Source organism: Balaenoptera physalus, assembly GCF_965194825.1.
Source record: "Balaenoptera physalus genome assembly, chromosome: 16".
NCBI lineage: Eukaryota > Metazoa > Chordata > Mammalia > Artiodactyla > Balaenopteridae > Balaenoptera > Balaenoptera physalus.
In genome coordinates, this window is record NC_138898.1 from 61,817,496 (window position 1) to 61,840,693 (window position 23,198).

At 45.5% G+C, this 23,198-nt stretch overlaps 1 protein-coding gene and 2 long non-coding RNA genes across 3 annotated transcripts in view; 2 read left to right on the forward strand and 1 right to left on the reverse strand.

Moving 5' to 3' along the window:
• LOC309646327 overlaps positions 1–2,052 on the forward strand; it is a 17,692-nt gene extending 15,640 nt beyond the window's left edge. Inside the window, exon 2 of the long non-coding RNA XR_014255292.1 lies at positions 1–2,052. This exon is cut by the window's left edge and continues 6,012 nt beyond it. This is a non-coding gene — a long non-coding RNA (uncharacterized lncRNA).
• The window catches only part of CARHSP1 (calcium regulated heat stable protein 1), a 268,272-nt gene extending 261,883 nt beyond the window's left edge, over positions 1–6,389 (reverse strand). Inside the window, exon 1 of the mRNA XM_082432530.1 lies at positions 6,384–6,389. The gene's annotated coding sequence lies outside the window, so the exon portion shown is untranslated. The remainder of the gene's footprint in view (positions 1–6,383) is intronic.
• The window catches only part of LOC309646323, a 102,643-nt gene that overhangs the window by 48,737 nt on the left and 30,708 nt on the right, over positions 1–23,198 (forward strand). The window lies entirely within an intron of this gene.

Here is a 23,198-nt window from a genome sequence, read left to right on the forward strand (position 1 = left end):
ATGTGGCTGCAGGACTGGGGTCTTCGTTTCCAACGGGAGTCTGCTCTTTGCTCCCAGGGGCCGTCCCTGCGGCCCCTCCAGCGACGGCACGCAGAGTCCCTTTCATGCTCGAGTCTCCCTGACTTCTCCGTCTGCCGCATCCCTCTGCCTCCAGCCAGAGAAAGTTCTCTGCTTTTAAGGGCTCCTGTGATAGATGGTGTCCACTTGGATGATCCAGGATCGTCTCCTGAGCTCAGCCCACAACCTCAGTCACATCAGTTAAGGCTCAAGGTAGCTGCATGTCTCCCATGGCCGCTGACTTCCCTGCTGCGAGGCCAGGTAAAGACCAAGCCTGTATCTGGCACAGGGTCACTTCCATCATATGTCAAAGCATCACAGACCCCACCCAGACTAAAGGCGGTGGAGAAATAGACTCCACGTCTTGGTGGAGATTCTCACTGCAGGGGAACATGTGGGAGGGGAAATATTGTTGGGACCACCTTTATTTATTTATTTATTTTTAAAATTTATTTTTCTATTGGAGTATATTTGATTTACAATGTTATGTTAGTTTTAGGTGTACAGCAAAGTGAGTCAGTTATACATATACATATATCTATTCTTTTTCAGATCTTTTTCCCATATAAGGTTATTACAGAGTATTGAGTAGAATTCCCTGTGCTATACAGCAGGTCCTCATTCATTATCTGTTTTATGCATAGTACTGTGTATATGTTAATCTCAACCTCCTAATTTATCCCTCCCCCGCATCTTTCCCCTTAGGTAACCATAAGTTGGTTTTCTAAGTCTGTGAGTCAGTTTCTGTTTTGTAAATAGGTTCATTTGTATCTTTTTTTTAAGATTCCACATACAAGTGGTATCATATGATATTTGTCTTTGTCTGACTTATTCACTTAGTATGATAATCTCTAGTTGCATCCATGTTGCTGCAAATGGCATTATTTCATTCTTTTTTATGGCTGAGTAATATTCCACTGTATATATGAACCACATCTTTTTATCCATTCCTCTGCTGTTGGACATTGGGATGCTTCCGTGTGGGACCACCTTTAGGAAACAGCATGAACCACACCACCCTAGCTCATTCTTTTTCTTTTCCTTCATGAGTCTAGCCATAGGTTTGTCAATTTTGTGTCTTTTCAAAGAACTAGCTCTTAGTTTTATTAATCTTTTCTATTGTCTTTTTACTTTCTATTTCACTTATTTCCACTCTAATCTTCATTATTTTTTTCCTTCTACGGACTTTGGGCTTATTCTTATCTCCATTTTATTTTATTTATTTGTTTTTTAAAACTTTATTTATTTTTGGCTGCGTTGGGTCTTTGTTGCTGCCTGTGGGCTTTCTCTAGTTGAGCGAGCAGGGGCTACTCTTTGTTGCGGTGCACGGGCTTCTCACTGCGGTGGCTTCTCTTGTTGCGGAGCACGGGCTCTAGGGCGTGCGGGCTTCAGTAGTTGCAGCACGCGGGCTTCAGTAGTTGTGGCTCACGGGCTCTAGAGCACAGGCCCAGTAGTTGTGATGCACGGGCTTAGTTGCTCTGCGGCATGTGGGATCTTCCCGGACCAGTGCTCGAACCCATGTCCCCTGCATTGGCAGGCGGATTCTTAACCAATGTGCCACCAGGGAAGGCCCTTATCTCCATTTTATAAGTGAAGAAACTGAGGCCCAGAGAGGTCACATAACTTGCCTATAGTCCAACAGCCTGTAGCTGACGGTCAGGAGTTGGAGGAGGCGGGTGGCTCCAGACTCCCGACCATCAGGCAGATGTGAAAGCACGTGAGGATCTGAGCACAGTGCCGCAATTATGTGACAACCAGACCTAGGTATCTTTAATAGCATCTAGAGTCCGGCTGTGGGTGGTTCCCATCCTCCCACCTTGTAGCTGTGTGACCTAGAATGAGGCTGTTTCCCTTGAGGAACTGAAAGTCTGTGGATAATGCAGACCAGTAGGAAGTGATAGCATCCAGATATAATGCACATGGGGGAGGGGATGGGCAGGGGGCTCTGGGCCGCAGGAGGCCTAACCCAGACCAGAGGAAGGAGAAGCCCTCCTAGGGGAGAAGTCCACCTGAGACCTCACAGAGGAGACAGGGTTACCGAGATGAGAAAGGGGCAGGAGGTCCTGGGTTTAGGCAGAAAGAAGAGCGTGTATGTGTAAAGTTCTGACATCAAGAGAAAATGTGGCATCTTTTAAGGTCACTGCCCCCCTCCCCCCAACCAATTTGTGTCCACCCAGAATCCCAGAATGTGACCTTATCTGGAATAAGGGTCTTTGCAGATGTAATCAGTTAAGGATGTCAAGATGATGCCCCCAAATCCCATGACCTCTGACCTTGTAAGAGGAAGAGGAGGGGACCTGAGACACAGACACAGCGACCCGCAGGGGAGAAGGTGGTGTGGAGACAGAGGCAGAGCCGGGAGTACATTGTCAGCAAAGCCAAACAATGCCAGGGATGGCCGCAGCCACCAGAAGCCAGGAGAGAGGCTCAGACGGGGTCCTCCCCACAGCCTCCAGAAGGAAACAAACCTGCCTACACCTTGATTTTGGACTTCTAGTCTCCAAAACTATTAGAGAAGGAGTTTCTGTTGTTTTAAGCCACAAAGTAATGGTCATTTATTACTGCAGCCCCAGGAAACCAGTGCAGCACGGCATGGGGGTTGTCATTCCAGGCCACGACGAAACCGATGGGGGTTTGCACATGGAAGGCATTCTCTCAGGCAAGTCATTTGCTATCTGGAGGAATTAGCTAACTCTGGAAAGGCAGGCTGTCCTGGTCAGCGAGGCCCTGGGTGCCAGAGCGCCAAGAATACAAAAATCAGAAAATATAGCGTCACCTGAGGGTGGAAGGATCACACTCAATTTACTCACAAGATAACGAGGATCCAAGAGACGGTGTAACTTTTCTAGCGGCGCACAGCTTGTAAATCAAAGCACTGGGTCAGATTTCAAGCCAGGTCAAATAAGTCTTTATTGAATGAATGAATCTTTAATTTTTATTGAAATATAGTTGATTTACAATGTTGTGTTGATTTCTGCCATACAGCAAAGTGACTCAGTTAGATATCTATATATATATTCTTTTTAAAATATTCTTTTCCATTGTGGTTTATCACCGAATATTGAATACAGTTCCCTGTGCTATATAGTAGGACCTTGTTGTTTATCCATTCTATATTTAATAGATTGCATCTGCTAATCCCAAGCTCCCAGTCTATCCCTCTCCCATCCACCCCCTTAGCAACCAGAAGTCTGTGCTCTATGTCTGTGAGTCTGTTTCTTTTTTTTAAAATTTAATTAATTAATTAATTAATTTTTGGCTGCGTTGGGTCTTCGTTGTTGTGCGCGGGTTTTCTCTAGTTGCGGTGAGCGGGGGCTGCTCTGCGTTGCGGTGTGCGGGTTTCTCATTGCGGTGGCTTCTCTTGTTGCAGAGCATGGGCTCTAGAGTGCACGGGCTTCAGTAGTTGTGGCTCACAGGCTCTAGAGTGCAGGCTCAGTAGTTGTGGTGCACGGGCTTAGTTGCTCTGTGACACGTGGGATTTTCCCGGACTAGGGCTCAAATTCGTGTCCCCTGCGTTGGCAGGCGGATTCTTAACCACTGCGCCACCAGGGAAGCCCCTGTGAGTCTGTTTCTGTTTCATAAAAGTTCATTTGTGTCATATTTTAGATTCCACATGTTAGTGATATCATATGGTATTTGTCTTTCTCTTTCTGACTTACTTCACTTAGTATGATAATCTCTAGGCCAATCCATGTTGCTGCAAATGGCATTATTTCGTTCTTTTTTATGGCTGAGTAGTATTCCATTGTATACATACCACATCTTCTTTATCCATTCATCTGTCAATGGACTTTTACGTTGTTTTCATGTCTTGGCTATTGTGAATACTGCTGCAATGAACATAGGGGTGCATGTATCTTTTTGAATTATGGTTTTCTCTGGATATATGCCCAGGAGTGGGATTGCTAGATTATACAGTAGCTCTATTTTTAGTTTTCTGAGGAACCTCCATACTGTTTTCTGTAGTGGCTCCACCAACTTACCTTCCCATCAACAGTGTAGGAGAGTTCCTTTTTCTCCACACCCTCTCCAGCATTTGTTATTTGTAGACTTCTTAATGATGGCCATTCTGACCGGTGTGAGGTGCATTGTAGTTTTGACTTGCATTGAATGAATGAATGAATCTTTACATCCACTTGCCTGCTTGAAAGTGGCCGCTCCTTGGCAAATAGGAGGAGAAATTTGATGGATATTTTAGCCACAAGTGTCTCTGCTTTAGTTACCTAGGTTGCTGAGTCATTTGCAGAGATTTACATTGCCTAATTTTTTTTTTCTAGCCTGAGCTAGGCTAGTCCTTTAGGCTGGGAAAACTTTGGCAATGTATCTTTTTAAATGCATTTCAGTTCCTTGGACACGCTTTTCAAACGTTGGTTGTTTCATTAATGTCTCAGTGGAGAAATCATAATCGTATACACAGATGTCATTTACTGAGCTTCTACTATGTGCTAAGTGCTTTAGACTGATCACATCATTTAATCTCAACAGTCCTGTGTGGTAGCACTGTGATCCCAACAGTAATAATAATAGTAATAGTAATAATAATGACAACAGCAATACTGGCAGTAACAAACAATAATAACAATAACAGCAAATATTTATTGAGCGTTAGCTGCTAAGTGCCAGGCACCATCGTTATCCCACGCTCAAGTACCACTAAGGACCTTTGGGTTGAATTTCAGATACTTCCCAGCGTTCTCGCCCTCCCTCTGAAATGAGATTTTTTTTTTTTGCAGAAAGAGAACAGGCCTATCCTCCTTCTATATTCCCAGAGGGCTGGAGGGGGCCCCTTGCCCACATGCCTCTAATTGGAAGGTATTAAGGAGGCCCCCTAGTTCTGGAGGGCAGCCCCCGAGGGAGAGGTATCCCAAATGGATACAAGTTGGTGACTTGTTGCAACTGACTGACCTCAGAGGGCATGAGGCCAGCCCTGTGCCCCCATCTTGGAATGGCCACAACCTTGGGCCCAGTTGGAGGCTGAAGGCAGGGATTTTGGAGGCTTGGGGAGAGGAGAAGGGGAAGAGAGATATTTCCCTTGCTAGTAATGTCAGCTTCTTGTCCCTTGCTGGGACTGAGTCTCAGGTAGTGAGAGACTCCTGGGTGGGCTTTATTCCCTCCCTCCAATCCTGGGAGGCTGGGGTAATTGGTGAAGACTCTGTAGATTCTGTGATGCTCCTGGCATAGACTTGCCAGGGACCGACTCTGTTTAATGATTGACAATAACAACATCAACACAACGCATTTTACCCCGTTGGTAAATTTCATTTGCAAGATCTAAATCGCCTGTAGTTCCTCTGGTAGCACAACACGTCCGTGTTTTAAGGCACTATTAGCTAAATTTTGCAAACTGGCCACGGGTGGATCACAATAAACCAGACCTATCCAGGTTTCTGGGGACACATTCATCTCAGATCCCTTTTGGCCGGCCTGGGAGATAGTCAGGGTCAAGGCTGTGGCTCTGGGGAGGAGGAGAACTGGGTTCAAATCTTGGCTCTTCCATTTCCCAGCTGTGTGACCTGGGACGGGTGACTTCATCTCGCTGAGCCTCATCTTGCTCATCTGTAAAATGGGAACAAGAACATTAGGAGGAGTGGGGAGTGAGGTCAGGATACTTATTCTCTTTGTTCCCACCTTATAGGGTCAATCAGGGTCGACTGCATCTCTTTTTTTTTTTTTTTTTTTTTAAAGTGCCTTTTTAGAATATCTATGAGTTTATGGCAAACTTTTTTTGTTTTTGGGGGGGGGTTTATTTATTTTATTTATTTATTTATTTATGGCTGTGTTGGGTCTTCGTTTTCCGTGCGAGGGTTTTCTCTAGTTGTGGCAAGCGGAGGCCACTCCTCATCGCGGTGCGCGGGCCTCTCACTATCGCGGCCCCTCTCGTTGCGGAGCACAGGCTCCAGACGCGCAGGCTCAGTAACTGTGGCTCACAGGCCCAGATGCTCCGCGGCATGTGGGATCCTCCCAGACCAGGGCTCGAACCCGTGTCCCCTGCACTGGCAGGCAGACCCCCAACCACTGCGCCACCAGGGAAGCCCTCGACTGCATCTCTTGATGGAAGGTCACAGCTCCTGCCCGACAGCCCTCTCCTCACAACTTTCTCTGTCTTGGGATTCTGGGAACTGCTTCCTCCTCACCCCAGGATTATCTTTCAACAAACTAAGCCCACCTTTCCCGTCCTTTTGTCCTCCTTGCCCCTTAAGCTCTGGCTCCCTCCCACCTCTCTAGCTCTCCTTATCAGCATCTTTCCTTGCTGGTCCTCAATTCTTGCCACTGTGAGAGAATCCTGTCCTCTCAAGCAAATAACTGATTTAAGCAGGGATTCTCACTTGGCGATCCAAGGGTTATGTAGGGTTTTGCATCTGTCTGCATTTTTCTAGGAAGAGGATCTATAGCCTTCCTTCCTCCCCCCACATTCTTGAAACATAAAAAATTAAAGAACCACTGGGTGTCTGTCACTTCTCCCAGGATCATCTGATTTTAGAGATGACTTTTGAATAGCCAAAGGAATGAATCTTTAATGGTGGAATTATTACAGGGGGTTGCACAGATCCTAGGGCTTGGCGCAGCCTGGAGCTTCTTCAGTTGGCCATTACAGACCGTGCTTGTCTGACATCAGCGCTTAATGCATAGTTACTGATTTTATTATCCCAAAGTGGGAACACAAAGTCTCGGAGATTCATGTCGGATTATAAAAAGGCCAGATTTACTATTCTCTAAAACTTTTTTCAGAGTGAAGGAGAAAGGAAAATATTAATAAAAAACGACATGCTAAATTAAATGGACCAGAGAGCAGATAACAAAATAAATCTCACAACCAAGGAGTCTGGCTCCCTGATGTAGGCGGGAGAATATTTAAGAGGGGATGAAATGGATAAAGGAAAGGAAGAGGAAAGTTTCTCCCTCTTTTCTTGGAGTGACTCAGTCTTTGCCTTTGGGAGTCAGAAAGCAGAGTATGCATGCCCTTGTGTCTTAGCAAGGTCAGGTGGTCCAGCATCAGGGGGAGGGTTGATCTTTTGGGGATGGAATTCTTCTCCCTTTTTTCCTTTCTCTTCCCCTCTTCCTCCTTCCTCTCCCTTCTCTGTTCGTCTCTGCCTTTTGTCTGTAAGTCCTGACGAGATGTTGGGTGTGGTGGTAAGCAATTTTACCAACATTATCTCACCTTGCCAGCTCTGTGACCTTGGACCAGTGACATAACCTTGCTGAGATTTAGTTTCTTTGGTTCGTGAGGGGTTGTGAGGCTGGCATGAAATGGTACATCTGAAGCCGTGGTGCAGCGTCTAGGAGCAGCAGTCAATTAATAAATGTTCTTCTTCTCCTTGTAACAAAACTAGCCAGCCCCTAATGCATCTAATTAATAAATGTGCGTTTGAAAGATACTGACGCAGTGAACGAGGAATGGCGGCTCCTTCTGTTGCCTGCAGGAGGGTACCTGGACACAACGGGCTGAAGCTGCCTGTTTTTACATAAGGTGGGATCTTGATTCTTGTTTTAAGGTGTGGAGTAGGCAGGGGTAGTTTTTGAAATACAAATGTGCATTGTGTTGCCATGACAAAGATGTTGCAAGGAAATAGAGAACCACAGAACTTCAGAGCCAGAACAGATTTCAAACAAAATAACTCTATTTTTCAAGCCCAAACTGGGACAGAGGGTCAGAAGGGTACAAATGATCTTATGGGGACAGCAGGACAGAGCCATGTTGTCTGGAGTTTGAGATGCTTTCTTTTAAACGCTTTAACAGATCTGAAAATAGCATACCTTTTGTGTGCATTTAATGCAGTTTGTTTTTAAGTCTGGAAAAGCTATCATACCAAATGTGCATCTTACAGGCAATGGTATCTTAAATGGAGCAAAAATGGTTATGAAATCAGAGCTGATGCTGCCAGAATCAATGATCAGTCCAAAATGGGACTTACTCTTCTGCACTCTGAAGAGATAGACCAGTTGACCACTGTGTCCTTCCAGCGCGTATGGCAGAAGATGTCGATGCCCTACCTAACCCTCAGCCTCTATCTCCATCTCCCTCTCCATCGTGCCTCCATCTCCTCGTGTTTCTATCCCGAGGGCCCTTTGGGCTGACAGTGTGATCTGCCTGTGCGTCGGGGAGGCTGAAAGTGTCAGGGAGTTCACATCCTTGGAAGCACCCCTCAGCTAACAAGGCCTGGAAGTTGGTGGAAGATACCCCAGATTGCTCACCCCTTAGATGGGAAACTCTGAGGTGTGTTCTGCACTGTCTGCCCAGTGCACCCCAGTGGTACTGAGCTCCAGTTTGCACACAGGGCACCTTGCTTAGGAAAGAGGTCCAGGTAGTCATTCATTCTAGCAGTGTTTATTGAGCACCTACTGTGTACCAGGCCATGCCACCCTAGGCTCAAGGAGCTCACAGTTAGAGGGTGGTGGAGAAGCAAACAGGTACACAAGCAGGTCATTACAATGCAGTCCAACGGGTGCTGGAGGGTGGGCTGGGGCTGAGAGGGCTGCCACTGCCCAAAGAGTCATTTGATTTGATTTGATTTGATTATTTTTTAAAAATTATTTATTTATTTATTTGGCTGCCTCGGGTCTTACTTGCGGCACGTGGGATCTGTCATTGCGGTGCGTGGGCTTCTCTCTAGTTGTGGTGCGTGGGCTCAGTAGCTGTGGCGCACGGGCTTAGTTGCCCCGGGGCATGTGGGATCTTAGTTCCCCGACCAGGGATCGAGCCCACATACCCTGCATTGGAAGGTGGATTCTTAACCACTGGACCACCAGGGAAGTCCCTACCCAAAGATTTTAGAAAAGAGGCAGCAGTTTTTATTAGTAATAACAGCTGCTGATGTTTGCAGAGTCTTTCCCGTGTGCCCTATAGTCTCTGTGCTAATTGATTTGCAAACAGTATTTTGCTAAACTTCCCTTTAGCCCTAGGCGGAAGGTTCTACTATTCATTCTAGTTTACAGATGAGAAAGTTGAGGATCAGAGAGGTTAAGTAACTTGCATCAGGTCATACAGCTAGTAAGAGACACAGCTGGGATGTGAAGCCAGGCCTGTTGTGAGCAAACTGCAGGCGCATAACCCAAATCCTGGCCCCTGGCCTATTTTTGTAAATAAGGTTTAATTGGAACATAGACACACCCCGCATTTACATATTATCTTTGGGTGTTCTTACACTATAGTGGCCAGAATTGATTAGTTGTGATAGAGACCCTACGGCCTGCAAAACTGAAAATAGTTATCTGGCCTTTACAGAAGAAGTTTGCCGAGCTCTGCTGTATTACATCAAGTCATTTCATTCTCACAACACAATTATTGCCCCCATTATACCAGGTGGGGAAACCCAGGCCCAGAGAGGCAAATTTACTTGTCCAAGGTCACACAGAAGAGCTGGGATTAGCACTCTGGCCGCAGTCTGGTCCAGAGGCTGTGCTCTAACCACTCTGCCCCATCGCCCTTCCCAGTCAAACTAGCAAGGTCGGCTCCTTCGGCTTAATTTTCACATTCTGTAGAGCACAAGGAAGAATAAAAGGTACTTGTTAGAACTGGCTACCAGCAGATGTCAAAATATTTTCGGTGGCACCAGAAATGTGCGTTGGGAAGGAAAATCTTGAGGACCGGAAATTTCAATATTTATCTTTGTGGTGACCACATAGTGGGAACTTTGGCAGCTCACCCAAAATGGTCTGTCGGCGGGAGGCTGCGGGGACGAGTTGGAAAAAGCGGTTCATAATAGTACGGAGCTCATGGGGTTCCTGCAAGGATTAAACCAGGTGAGACACTCGAGGCGCCCAGGACTGTGCCTCATGCCTGCTAAGGTCCCTGTGGGTATTTGCTATTTTGTGTCCTCAAGAGCTGCTCCCAAGGAATGTTGTTAGTTCCTGGGCAGAATCTGGTTCACTCACTAGCTTCTCTCTCAGCTCTGGGCCTTTGCACGCACTGTTCTCTCTGCCTGGATTTTCTTACCTGCGAGCTGAGACCAGTGTCTGCCCAGCTCTCCTAGGTTGTGCGGCCTCAAATCAGGTGCCAGGTGTGCAGGGATGCTGCCTGACCTCTTCACCCCCTGGGCTGTGTGTGCATGTCCCCCCTGGACTGCAGCCCACCGTCTCCCCTAATTACAATGTTCCCCGACCTGCCTGCCTTCCCTTCTGGGTTGTTTGCCCCCGTGGAGCACGGGCTGTGTCTTCTGTAGCTCCACGTAGCAGAAGATGAAGTTAGAGGGATTCCAAGTGTGAGAAGGATTTGATGGGCTGGCTCTGAGATGGGGGCTCAAACACAAGGACCAGAGAGAGGCCTCTGGGAGCTTTGGCTAGAGAGAGCAGGCATTTGTTGGAGCTTTTTTTTTTTTCAGACTGTGCTCGTGGGTTTTTCCAAGGTGTTGCCTTCTTTGGTTTCAACTCTGGGATGAGGTAAAAAGAAAACCAAGGGAACTACCACCGTGTTCTTCCTTGGGTCCTGAGGTCTATAGCTGGTCTGCCTTCTTCTCCTCACCTTCCAGAATCTTCTTACAATTGTTTTATGTAATGTCCAAGGTTTCACTTGCACTCATTGGGAGGGCTAGGGAAAAGAATGTCTGCTCCATCTTCCTGGAAGTGGATGTCTCCAGTCCTGGAAGCTGTGACATACGGCCACTTCTGTCCCCTTGGCTACTTCTAAGGGCAAGGAAAGTGGGGAAGTGCAGCCTTCATTCCGTGTGGCCATGGGTCCAGGTAAAACTTCTGACTTTTCCTTGTGCAGGAAGGGATGATGGCTGTTGGGGGCCACCAGCTGTCCCTGCCACGGGAGACAGAGCAGAGGCTGCAGGCCAGGCGGAGCTGTCGGCACCCTCCACACCAAGGCTGTGGTGGTCTGATGGTCACCTAGCCCAGACCTGGGCACGCAGGCTCTCTTTTGTTCTTTCCTGTAGTCTGGCGCAGGGTTTCTCAGTCTTGGCCCAGCTGCTGCCTTGGGCATTCGTTCTTTGCTGTGGGGCCATCCTGTGTACTGTAGGGTGTTTAGCAGCATGCTTGGTCTCTTCCCACTAGATGCCCGTGGCATCTAGTGACAACCGAAACTTTCCTCCAGACATTGCCAAATGTCCCCAGGGACAGGGGGTGGGGCGCAAAATCACGGTTTAGCTCAAACTTCAAAAATGCCTTTTTATGGTTGTATTCACAAAATCACTGCTTTATAGATTATGTACGGGCTTTAAGAATAATTTTGACTCTTGTTGGCTTCTTCCTTGCTCAGTGACTCAGAACTGCCCTGGTACCCTGCTGTAGAACAGCATGTGGTGCAGACAAGTTCCTGCAGCCAGACTTCCTGGGTTTAAACCCCAGCTCTGCTCTTTACTAGCTCTATACCTCTAGGGAGTTACTTATTCTCACTGAGCCTCAGCTTCCTCGTCTGTAAAATGGGGAGTAATTTTAGTATCGACCATACGGGGTTGTTGTGGGGTTGAAATGAGTGAGCGTGTATAGTGCTTATAAGAGTACTCCATAAAGAAACGTTAGCCTTTATTATTGCTCTTATTATTACTTTACTACTATTACTTCCACGTGGCACCAAGTGTTGTTGAAAATCCCCAAACTTGGAATTAAAAAAAAAGTTTATTCCCGCCCCTCCCCCACCTTGGGCAAACTCCACACCTAGCGTCATTAAAAGAGCTTTAAAGAAACAAACCCCGGTTCCATTGTGAAACCTTGTCCCCAGCAGAATGAAAGCCGTGGAGAACATAAGAGGGATGCCTCTTTTGAAGCAGGGCTGTTACTTACCTCCTTTTTTTATTTTTTATTTTTCTAAATTTATTTATTTATTTATATTTATTTTTGGCTGTGTTGGGTCTTCGTTTCTGTGCGAGGGCTTTCTCTAATTGCGGCAAGTGGGGGCCACTCTTCATCGCGGTGCGCGGCCCTCTCACTATCGCGGCCTCTCTTGTTGCGGAGCACAGGTTCCAGACGCGCAGGCTCAGTAGTTGTGGCTCACGGGCTTAGTCGCTCCGCGGCATGTGGGATCTTCCCAGACCAGGGCTCGAACCCGCGTCCCCTGCATTGGCAGGCAGATTCTTAACCACTGCGCCACCAGGGAAGCCCCACTTACCTCCTTTAAGGTGATCAAATCATGGATCATCAAAGGCGAATGGATCGCGGAGGAGGGGGGGCGGTGCTCACTTCCCCTTTTGGATGGCGCCACTAATTAATTCACATGTCATTGTTCTGCGGGCACTTAGGGGCTGGGGAAATGATGGCCACACTTTCCTGTGCTGAAGTGGAACAAATTACGAGGGGGATAAATGAGCTAACGGGTGGAAATCATTTTGCACAGTGTCTGCACATGGAAGACACTTTGTAAATGTCGCCTCTTATACCTCGTGTGCGATGAAAGTTGTTCCTGCCTGGGGTAATGGTGCTGGAAACCTGCCGTGTGCTGAATGGCCGCCCCCCCAAAGATATGGCCACCCAGAACCACTGACCTGGACCTTATTTGGAAAAAGGGTCTTTGCAGGTGCAATTGAATTAAGGAATTCAAGATGAGATCATCCTGGATGATCTGATTGGCCCCAAATCCAACTGGTGGATTTGAAAGAGGAGAAGATGCAGCAGAGAACACCATGTGATGATGGAGGAAGACACTGGAATGATACATCTACACACTCAAGCCAAGGACCGCCAAAGATTGCAGCAGCCCCCAGATGCGGAGAGATAGGCATGGAGCAGGTTCCTCCTTACAGCCCTGACAGCGCCTTGATTTTGAGCTTCTGGCCTCTTGAACTGTGAGAGAATACATTTTTGTCGTATTAAGCTGCCCAGTTTCTGGTAATTTATTATAGTAGCCACAGGAAACTAATAAAATACCCGACTTGGATGGTATACTTTTCCTTTCTTTTTGTTTTTAGTTTATTTTATTCAAGTATAGTTGATTGACAATGTTGTGTTAATTTCTGCTGTACAGGAAAGTGACTCAGTTATACATATATATACATTGTTTTTCACACTCTTTTCCATTATGGTTTATCACAGGATATTGAATACAGCTCCCTGTGCTATACAGTAGGACTTGTTGATCCCTCCTATATATAATAGTTTGTATCTGCTAACCCGCAACTCCCAGTGCATCCTTCCCTCACTCCCCTCCGTCTTGGCAACCACAAGTCTGTTCTCTATGTATGTGAGTCTATTTCGTAGATAAGTTCATTTGTGTCATATTTTTTTTTTTTGGCCGCACCCCACGGCTTGTGGGACCTTAGTTCCCCAACCAGGGATCAAACCCGCGCCCTTGGCAATGAAAGTGCGGAGTCCTAACCACTGGACTGCCAGGCAATTCCCTGTGTCATATTTTAGATTCCACATATAAGTGATATCATATGGTATTTGTCTTTCTCTGTCTGACTTACTTCACTTAGTATGATAATCTCCAGGTCCATCCATGTTGCTGCAGATGGCATTATTTCATTCTTTTTTTATGGCTGAGTAGTATTCCATTATATATATATAATGTCTGTCGACACTTAGGTTGCTTCCATGTCTTGGCTATTGTAAATAATTCTGCTATGAAGAGTGTGTGCCATTCTTTGGGCATGAGAGATCATTCTAAGTGGTTTCCAGACTTGACATTACATAACTTCAAACCCTGTAGTGGAAAATCAATCCTCTTTCAATCTCCTCTCATTCCTCTGATTATTTGAAGCCAAAAGTCTCAGTTTGGCATCATCTGTCTTTAACTTTTACTGATCTTCCACTTAAACAAGACAGAACAGTCCTCAGGTGCAGAGCCTTCTGTGGGCCCCAATAGCTAGATTTTCATTGTATTTATTTTTATGGCTGAATATGGTAATTATTACACTGTAATAATGATAAAAAGTCTTGTTGGAAAAGTTATTTATTGAGGTAAGAAAAGCAATTGGTTTAAAGAAAAATATTAAGTAAGTAATTACAGATATTGCCTAACATTGCGAAGAGGGTATGAACCTTCTGATGTTAGGAGATACTGTGCTAATAAGAGGTGGTGTGTGTGTGTGTGTGTGTGTGTGTGTGTGTGTGTGTGTGTGTGTGTGTGTGCACTTGAATCACACAGCTCATGAGTTTACTTTTCTAGCCATACAGGAAATCCCTGTGATACAAGTGTTTATGAACTAAGGTAAATCATTTTGAACAACAAACAGCAGCACGAAATTAAAATCTCTCAACAGTTAAAGGGCAAAGCTGTCACCTGTTGTGAAACATCCACTGGAATTAATAAAGAAGCAAGAAGGTTATTTTAGAAAGGCATCAAAACAGTATCAACGGCCCCAAACCTAAGTGAATTTTCTCTCCTCTTTGGGTAGGCGGTGGACAGCCAGATGACCTTGACTTGACTTTGAATGGAACTTGCCTTATGGTTGGCAACCACGTTGAATGAGGGGAGAGCGTAGAGAAGAGATAGATAGGTGCCTCGAGTCCATCCTTAACTGAAGAATCAGAATGAACTCAGTCATGCATAGGGTGCTTACTGAAATCTCATAATCACGGGCAGAAGTTGGGGAGGAGTCTTTTATATTACAGAGAAATGGAAATGTTAAAGCCTTTCTGAAGGGTGTGTCCCTTTCAAAAAGATGGGGTCCTTCTACAAGATGACTAGCCTGGACTCTGAAAAAGTGTCAGTGACATGAAAGTTAAGACAAGGCAGTGGGGCTGTTCTAGGTTAAAAAAGACTAAAGAGATATGACATCAAAGTGAAATACACAACCCTTGATTGGATTCTGGATTAAACAAAGAAAAGTGATGTCACTAAAAAGATATCACCGGGGTTTTGGGAAGATGTTAATATGAGCCACATATAAAGTAGCGTTATTGTATGACTGTTAAATCTCTTGGGTGTGCTAATGGTGTTATTACACAATGGATTATGTTGGAGAATGTACTTGTTGTTAGGAAATATATGCTGAAGTATTCAGGGATGAAATGCTATTGTTTTCAAATAGTTCAGAAAAAAAAAAACCAGACAGAGATAAGCAAATGTGGCAAAGTGTTAATGATTGGTAAATCTAGATGAACCTAGGTGTCCATTATCATATTATTTTAAATTTTCTATAGGATGACAAATTTTCAAAATAAAGAGTTGGGAAAATTTTCCCAACTGCACTAATGGGCTGGGGAGATGGGGCTAGACTTACTGCTTTGTAGTTTTCCTTGCTTCTATGGAAATGACAATTTGGCAATTTAAATGTGTCAATAGAGCTCCTTAGAGTTTCTGGTTTTAGTGAATCACTTTTTTTTAAAGCACTTCCTTTGTGTGAACAAAGGTCTAAGGGAAAAGGATCCTCTTCTAGGCTTCAGAGGCATTAATAGACCATGGAAGCTCCCTTCGTACAGTATCACAGGTTTTCTGCTCTGTTGGATCCAGGACAGGATGATCCTGCTCTCCCTGCCCACCAGGTGTCTCATGCTTATGCCACCTCTCTCTTGTACCAGGGCAATGATTCTGATTGTCTAAGCAGGGTTGGCAAATAAATAGCGCACATACTGCTGCTCCTACTCCTGTACCCATAGAAGACATCACTAATCAATTTCAACACAAAACTCCAGCCAGTCACCGCTAATCAATCTCAGAGAAATGGTCACGACATCCTGGACCTTTTTTTTTTTTTTCCCAGAGTTCTCAAGCAAAACAAGTGTAAATCTGAGTTACTCTAAACCTGGTACAAATGGTATCCTGGTCCTCATGGTGACCCATCCCTCTCCACTTGCCTTCTCCCACCAACATAATAAAACAGGATGTTATCTTGCCCCAGATCCTTTTTAAACATTTAGTGGGACACCAGGCTGCTCTTGTGTGCTCACCAGGCTTCCACGTATGGGGCTGCTACTGAGCTGATTGGTGTCGTTCCCTCTGCCAGGGGCGTCTCTTTTCTATTCTTCTGAATTTCCTCCAGCTTATCCACTGGGGCCCTTGATGCCAACACTTAAAAAAAAATAACTTGGGAATTCCCTGGTGGTTCAGTGGTTAGGACTCAGTGCTATCTCTGTGTGGCCCAGGGTTCAATCCCTGGTCAGGGAACTAAGATCCTGCATGTTGCATGGTGTGACCAAAAAAAAAAAACTTAATTGAGACATATTTTACGCATTGCATATTTCATCCATTTCAAGTGTACAATTCAATAAATTTTTAGTAAATTCACAGAGTTGTGCAACTATTGCTACTGCCCTACTGAGATCCCTCACGCCCATTAACCGAGGCCTTCAGACTCGGACCAGGATTTACTCCACGGACCCCCCTGGTTCTCAGGTCTGTGGGTTTGGGCTGGAACCACACCACCGGCTTTCCTGGGCCTCCCGCTTGCAGACAGCAGATCACAGGGCTTCTCGGTTTCCATAATTGAGCCAATCCCTCATAGTAAATCTTTCCCTATTTTTATATATATCCTATTAGTTCTGTTTCTCTGGAGAATCCTGGCTAATTTGGAGGTCCCACTGAGAACTGGTCATTTTCCCTTTCTGTCTCTGTGAGTAAATAAGAGAAGGAAGCACAGATGTGCTCTGGGCTTGCTTCACAACCCACATGACTGCACTCTGCACACAGGCCCTGGGCTGTAGTGTGCAGCTGCTAGTGTCAATAAAAGGGCCCTATTTGCTTGTTTTTCAGTGGCTAATCCTGGCAGCAGAATGTGCAGGAGACCCTCTGGTAGATAGAGTGGAGGAGAAGTCAGTGGAGAGAAATACCTGGAGAAACGCTCCAGGCATGGGAATCCAAATAGGGAGTTCTTTTATCCAAAACACACACCATGGACTTACAAGATCTTGGAGCTGGAGGAGATGGGAGGCACTTGGGAAGACCCACAGATCAGCCCGGAACATTTATTAAGCCCCTGTTGTTTGTTAGGCCACATCACTTTCCCGCTCTGGGGAGCCCATGGCGTGTAAAACCCTATTTCAAAACCCAAAGCTGGGTCACCTCTCTAGCATCCCTGAAGGATGGTCTTCCTTTCTTAATCACCTTCAGAGATGGAGTGCTCACTGCCTCACCTGGGTCAGCGGGGCCGGGATAATGCTCCCCTGCTTAAATATCTCCACGTGCGGAAATGACGCCTTCGTTTTGATGAAAAGCATAAGGAAAAGTACTTGTCCTTTTCACTTACCTTTTCTAAATGCCAGGTTCCTATTAGAGGTGAGTATGCAGATGGCAGGATTTGGATCTGTTTCCTTTGGCTGTGTTATTTTTTATTTCATCAGACGTTTCTGAAACAATCTTATAATTTTCCTGGTATTCTTGATCATTATACTTTGGATTCTCTCCTCTCCAATCAGGCTTCTGCTTGTTCCACTGAGACCACACTTGTCAAGGCCACTGGTGGCCTCCAGATTGCCAAATTCAATGGTCAACATTGCTGTCATTTTACTTTTCATCCCACTAGCATTCAACACTCCCATCTTCTTAGAACACTTCTTTCTCTTGGCTTTGGTGTTCACTTTCTTGGTCTTCCACATATTCACTGGCAGCTACTTTATAATTTCCTTTTCTACTTCTCTGCCTCTATTCTTTGCTATTCTCTGCTCCCGACATGGAATCAGCCATTTGTGCGTTGATCGCTGGCTTCTCTTGGTGGGGAAGGGTACTTAGAGACCACAGTCTGGGAGCTAGAGGTGCCTTGTTTTTTTTTAAATAAAATACATCTTGAGTTTATACTGAGACTTCAAATCCAAACTCAGGACCAGCAGGTTTTTACTTAACTTCTTCAATCTTATACCAGTGTCTTCTTTCTTCCATATCCAAATTCCTGACTCCCAGAGAAACCAACATAATTACTCATTTGCTTTATTCCATAACACACAAAGAATAATCTTAGGAAAACGATAGCAACACTGCCATTGGTGATTTGATTAATGAAAACAGTTTGAGGGTTTCTTTTTTTTTTTTTGCCTTAATGTATATCTTACTAGGGATGTTTTAAAATCACTATGTTTTAAAAGTCACTTGAATAGTTTCTTTCCACGTGGTTATGCCACTAACTCAATATACAGGGAGGCTCATTTGTTTCATTTTGCTTTCTTTCAATTTTTAGGAATTAAAAAAATTAATTTTAAATTTTAAATTATTTTTTTTAATTTAAAAATTTAGTATACAAAATATTTATAATATTATAAAGTCAAATTTACACAATTTATTCATTGAAATCTAGTTTCTCTCTCTCTCCCCTCTTTAACTGTTTCCTCCCTCCCCTGGTAGGTAGCTATTCTTGTTTTTGATTTATTTTCCCATTAAAAAACATGTGTTCATATTCCACCTCTTTCTTAGGTAAATGGCAGCATAATATACACATTTTTCTCTACCTTGTTTTTTTTCATTTGATAATACATCATGAGGACCACTCTGGAGCAGAACGTAAGACATTCTACCTTCCTTTAGCAGCTAGAGCAGTGGATGGTGTTGTGTCAATGTTTAATATTAATTCAACCAGCTCGTGCCAATGCCCCAATATACGTGATTCCCAGTCCGCCGTCACAAATGATGCTGCAGTGAATAGCCGCATGCACACTTCTTTTTTTGTCTTTTTGCCAGTGTATTTTTGGGATAGATTTTTAAGGAGTGGGGTTATGCGTCGATGGTTAAATGCATATGTAATTTTGTTAGATATTGCAAAACCCCCCTCCGCTGGAGTTGTGCCCTTTTGCATTCCCACCAATAACACCTGAAAAGTCTGTTTCCCCACAACCTACAACGGTAGGTTGTAAAATTTTGAGGATGTTTGCCAACGGTTAGGATAGAAGCCACTGGACTGCTGTTTGCTCTCACTCAACAATCTGGTCTGTCCACGGCAGCCAGAGCTCTGTTTATAATGTTAGTGATATCATGTCTCTCCCTTGCCTAAAACGCTGATGGCTTCCACTTCCAACATACAACCCTCTCACCTGGCAGCAAAGTCCTACGTAATCTAGGCCCTTCCTACCTCTTTGACCTCATCTTGTTAGTCTCTCCCATTGACTTACTTCGTGCTGGCCATCCTGGCCTTTTCTCTGTCCCCTCAGTCACTAAGGTTACCCCTTCCTTAGGGCCTTGGCATTTGCTCTTCCTTCTGTTTGGAACTGTGCCCCCTTCTTTGCACAGCTGCAGTCTCCATAGTTACATACCAGCTTCTCTCCTCAAAGAAGCCTTTCCTGACCAATGACCCAAAGAACTCCTCCAGTCATTCTTCACTGCCTCATCCTATTCTTTTTACTCATTTTTTTGGTATTGATTGATTGATTGATTATATGCTCCTTGACAGCAGAGTCTTTTCCTGCCTTCTCATCCTGGAATGCGCAAAACGTATTGGTTCGTTGGATGAATGAATAGATAGCAAATATTTCCCCTGGGAAATGATCCTCAGGCTCATTCTCAGTCCCCGTCAGTAGAGGGCGCTCCTTGAAGGCAGATCATCATTTATTCATCTCTGTACCTGTAGTACCTGCCGCTTAATAGGAGCTCATGCAGGACAAATCCAGGTTTTGTGTAGCCTGAAGCTTATACAATTGAGGAGCCTTCTTTAGGTAACAGAATCTACAATTACAAATATCAAATTAGGTAGAAGGCCTTGGAAGGGACCCATGTAAGAGAGGGCCCCTGATGCCTAACCCTCGTTAGTTTCAGGGAAACCCATCTGGTGGGCTCATTAAATGTCTGTTGAATGAGCGACTGAGTCAAAGGTAGATTTTAAATGCCTGATTTCACTGGTTTCATTTTCGGTGGGTAGAAACACAAAGAAAGCTGTAACAGTAGGACAGAATACCTGCTCCGTTTTATTCTCGCACATAATTAGGATATTTTTTATCTTTCCAATTTAAGGCGGTTTCGACCTCAGGTTTGTACGCAACAGGAAAGAAACTAATCAGGTACTGTGACATTTCGCTGGGGCCACTCTACCAGGGAGCAGCTGTCTTGGCCTTTCTGCTCTCCATTCTCCTCTCTTTTGCTAACAGCACATCCATTTCCTTTCGGAGAATCGTCCTCTGCCTCTTTTAATCCTTGTCATTCAGCTGGGGCAGATCCAGTTTCCAAATAAGGGTAGGCACCCCAGGCCTGTCAAGTTAGCACATTTCAACCCCCAGCTCCAGTAATTTAATTATTATTATTATTTTTTGGCTGTGCCGTGTAGCTTGTGGGATCTTAGTTCCCCGACCAGGGATTGGACCCCGGTGCTCTGCAGTGAAAGCGCCGGGTCCTAACCACTGGACCACCAGGGAAGTCCCTCCAGTAATTTAATTAACAGTCACTTCCATATCCTTTGTACTATGTGCTAGCCACTGGTTTAAGCGTTTTATAAATGTATGTTCATCCGTTTAATCCTCACCACGAGTCTTTGAGGGAAGTACAATTATTGGCCCTGTTTTACAGATGGAAAAATGGAGGCATAGAGGGGTTAAGGCTTTGTCCAAGGTCCCAAGCAGGTAAGTGATGGAGCAGGGGTTTGAACCTTGTCAGTATGGCTCTTGACCACCTTACTGGGTTGCATCTCAATTAGTTCAGGCAAGAGAGAAGAGAGCTAAGCCAGTCCCAAGAGCCACAATCCCAAGGCTTGGAACCGTAGGGGAGGATTTCTCTTACCACAGCAGCTGCTAGCAGTTCAGGTGATGAAAGCTGGAGGCTTCCAGGGCCACGGTGTAGAGCTGGGAAAAGTTGCCATCTGGAGGAGCGATGGGGACCCTTTGGTGGAGACTCTGATGATGCTGTTGGCACCCCCGTTCTCAGCCCATGTGTGAAGGTCTGCCTCTGGGCTTCCCACACGTGAAAGATGTTCCCTTTATTGTTTAAGAGAGTTTGAGTTGGGTTTTCCATCTTTTCTAAAAAAAAGTTCAACTTGGTGTTTGACCTTGATGACTTTTCATAGTATGATTTGAGGAAGAATTCCTCTTGGGATCCTGGAAAGGAATGATGCGCCCAGACTCCTAGGTACCATCCTCCTGCTGGTAGGATAGTGTATGGAGAGTGTGGATAATGAAGGCAGATGGCATGGGATTGATTCCCAGGTAGGGTCTCTAGGAAAGTCACATAGGCCCCCTGAGTCTGGGGAATGGTGAAAACTGCCTTTATGGGTGGTGGGTAAAGGTTTAACGAGATGATATGGGTGAGAGCTCCTGGCACATAGAACATGCTTCCTGCATATAAACGCTCTTGTCCTCTCCACCCTCTTAGTCTCTGTCTGTCTTTACGTGCTATTAGTCAGGGTCTTCCAGAGAAACAGAACCACTAGTGTATGTGTATAAAAATATATATCTATTTATATTTATTTATATATTTAAATATATTAAAAAATATAAACCTATATTTAAATACATGTACGTATTAAATTTTTTTAATTTCATTTTAAGAAATTAGCTCACACAATGGTAGGGGCTGGCAAGTCCAAAAATCCAGCAAGCTGGACACTAAGGCAGAGTTTTTTGTTTTTGTTTTGTTTTTTAATTAATTAATTAATTTATTTATTTTTGGCTGTGTTGGGTCTTCGTTGCTGTGCGTGGGCTTTTTCTCTAGTTGCAGCGAGAGGGGGCTACTCTTCGTTGCGGTGCGCGAGCTTCTCATTGCAGTGGCTTCTCTTCTGGGGTTTTTTCTTGTTCCTTCATCTGGTAGATAGCCCTCTGCCTTTTCATCTTGTCTATCTTTCTGTAACTGTGGTTTTTGGTCCACAGGCTGCAGGATTGTAGTTTTTCTTGCTTCTGCTGTCTGCCCTCTGGTGGTTCAGGCTATCTAAGAGGCTTGATGGGAGGCTCTGGTGGTGGGTAGAGCTGACTGTTGCTGTGGCGGTCTGAGCTCAGTAAAATTTTAATCCACTTGACTGTTGATGGGTGGGGCTGGGTTCCCTCCCTGTTGGTTGTTTTGCCTGAGGCAACCCAACACTGGAGCCTACCTGGGCTCTTTGGTGGGGCTAATGGCAGACTCTGGGAGGGCTCATGCCAAGGAGTACTTCCCAGAACTTCTGCTGCCAGTGTCCTTGTCCCCACGGTGAAACAGAGCCACCCCCCGCCTCTGAAGGAGACCCCCCAACACCAGCAGGTAGGTCTGGTTCAGTCTCCCCCAGGGTCACTGCTCCTTCCCCTGGGTCCCGATGCGCACACTACTTTGTGTGCGCCCTCCAAGAGTGGGGTCTCTATTTCCCCCAGTCCTGTCAAAGTCCTGCAATCAATTCCCACTAGGCTTCAAAGTCTGATTCTCTAGGAATTCCTCCTCCCGTTGCCAGACCCCCAGGTTGGGAAGCCTGACGTGGGGCTCAGAACCTTCACTCCAGTGGGTGGACTTCCGTGGTATAAGTGTTCTCCAGTTTGTGAGTCACCCACCCAGCAGTTATGGGATTTGATTTTACTCTGATTGCGCCCCTCCTACCCTCTCACTGTGGCTTCTCCTCTGTCCTTGGACGTGGGGTATCCTCCTTGATGAAGTCCAGTGTCTTCCTGTCAATGATTGTCCAGCAGCCAGTTGTGATTCTGGTGCTCTCGCAAGAGGGAGTGAGAGCACGTCCTTCTACTCCGCCATCTTGGTTAATCTGCAGTGGCTTCTCTTGTTGCGGAGCACAGGCTCTAGGCCTGCAGGCTTCAGTAGTTGTGGCTCGCAGGCTCCGGAGCGCAGGCTCAGTAGTTGTGGCACACGGGCTTAGTTGCTCCGCGGCATGTGGTATCTTTCCGGACCAGGGCTCGAACCTGTGTTCCCCGCATTGGCAGACGGATTCTTAACCGCAGCACCACCAGGGAAGTCCTAGGCAGAGTTTTTATGTTGCAGTCTGGAGGCAAAATTCCCTTTTCTCCAGGAAACCTCAGTTTTTGCTCTTAAGGCCTTCAACTAATTGGCTGAACTACTTGCATTATGGAGCGCAAGCTCCTTCACCCAAGGTCAACTGGTTGTGGATGTTAATCACATCTACGTGATCCCTTCATGGCAACATCTGGTCTAGTGTTTGACCAAGACAATCGGCACCATAGCCTGGCCAAGCTGACACCCAAAATTAACCATCACGTTTGCTGATGCAGTTTCTGTGGACCTCAGTTTCCCCATCTGTTAATTGGAGGGCAGGCCTTGCTGTGCCCTGCAAGCTTCTCCTCTATGAAGTGGGAATAATGGACCAGGATGGTTCCACGGGGCGAGTGAGGGAGAGCCCAGGAGCAGGATGAAGATGGTTTCTGGACATGGCGTCCTCACTGTCATGGGACAGAAGCTCCTGCAAGTTGAGGCCTTTTGTTCCCCGAGTCCCTGA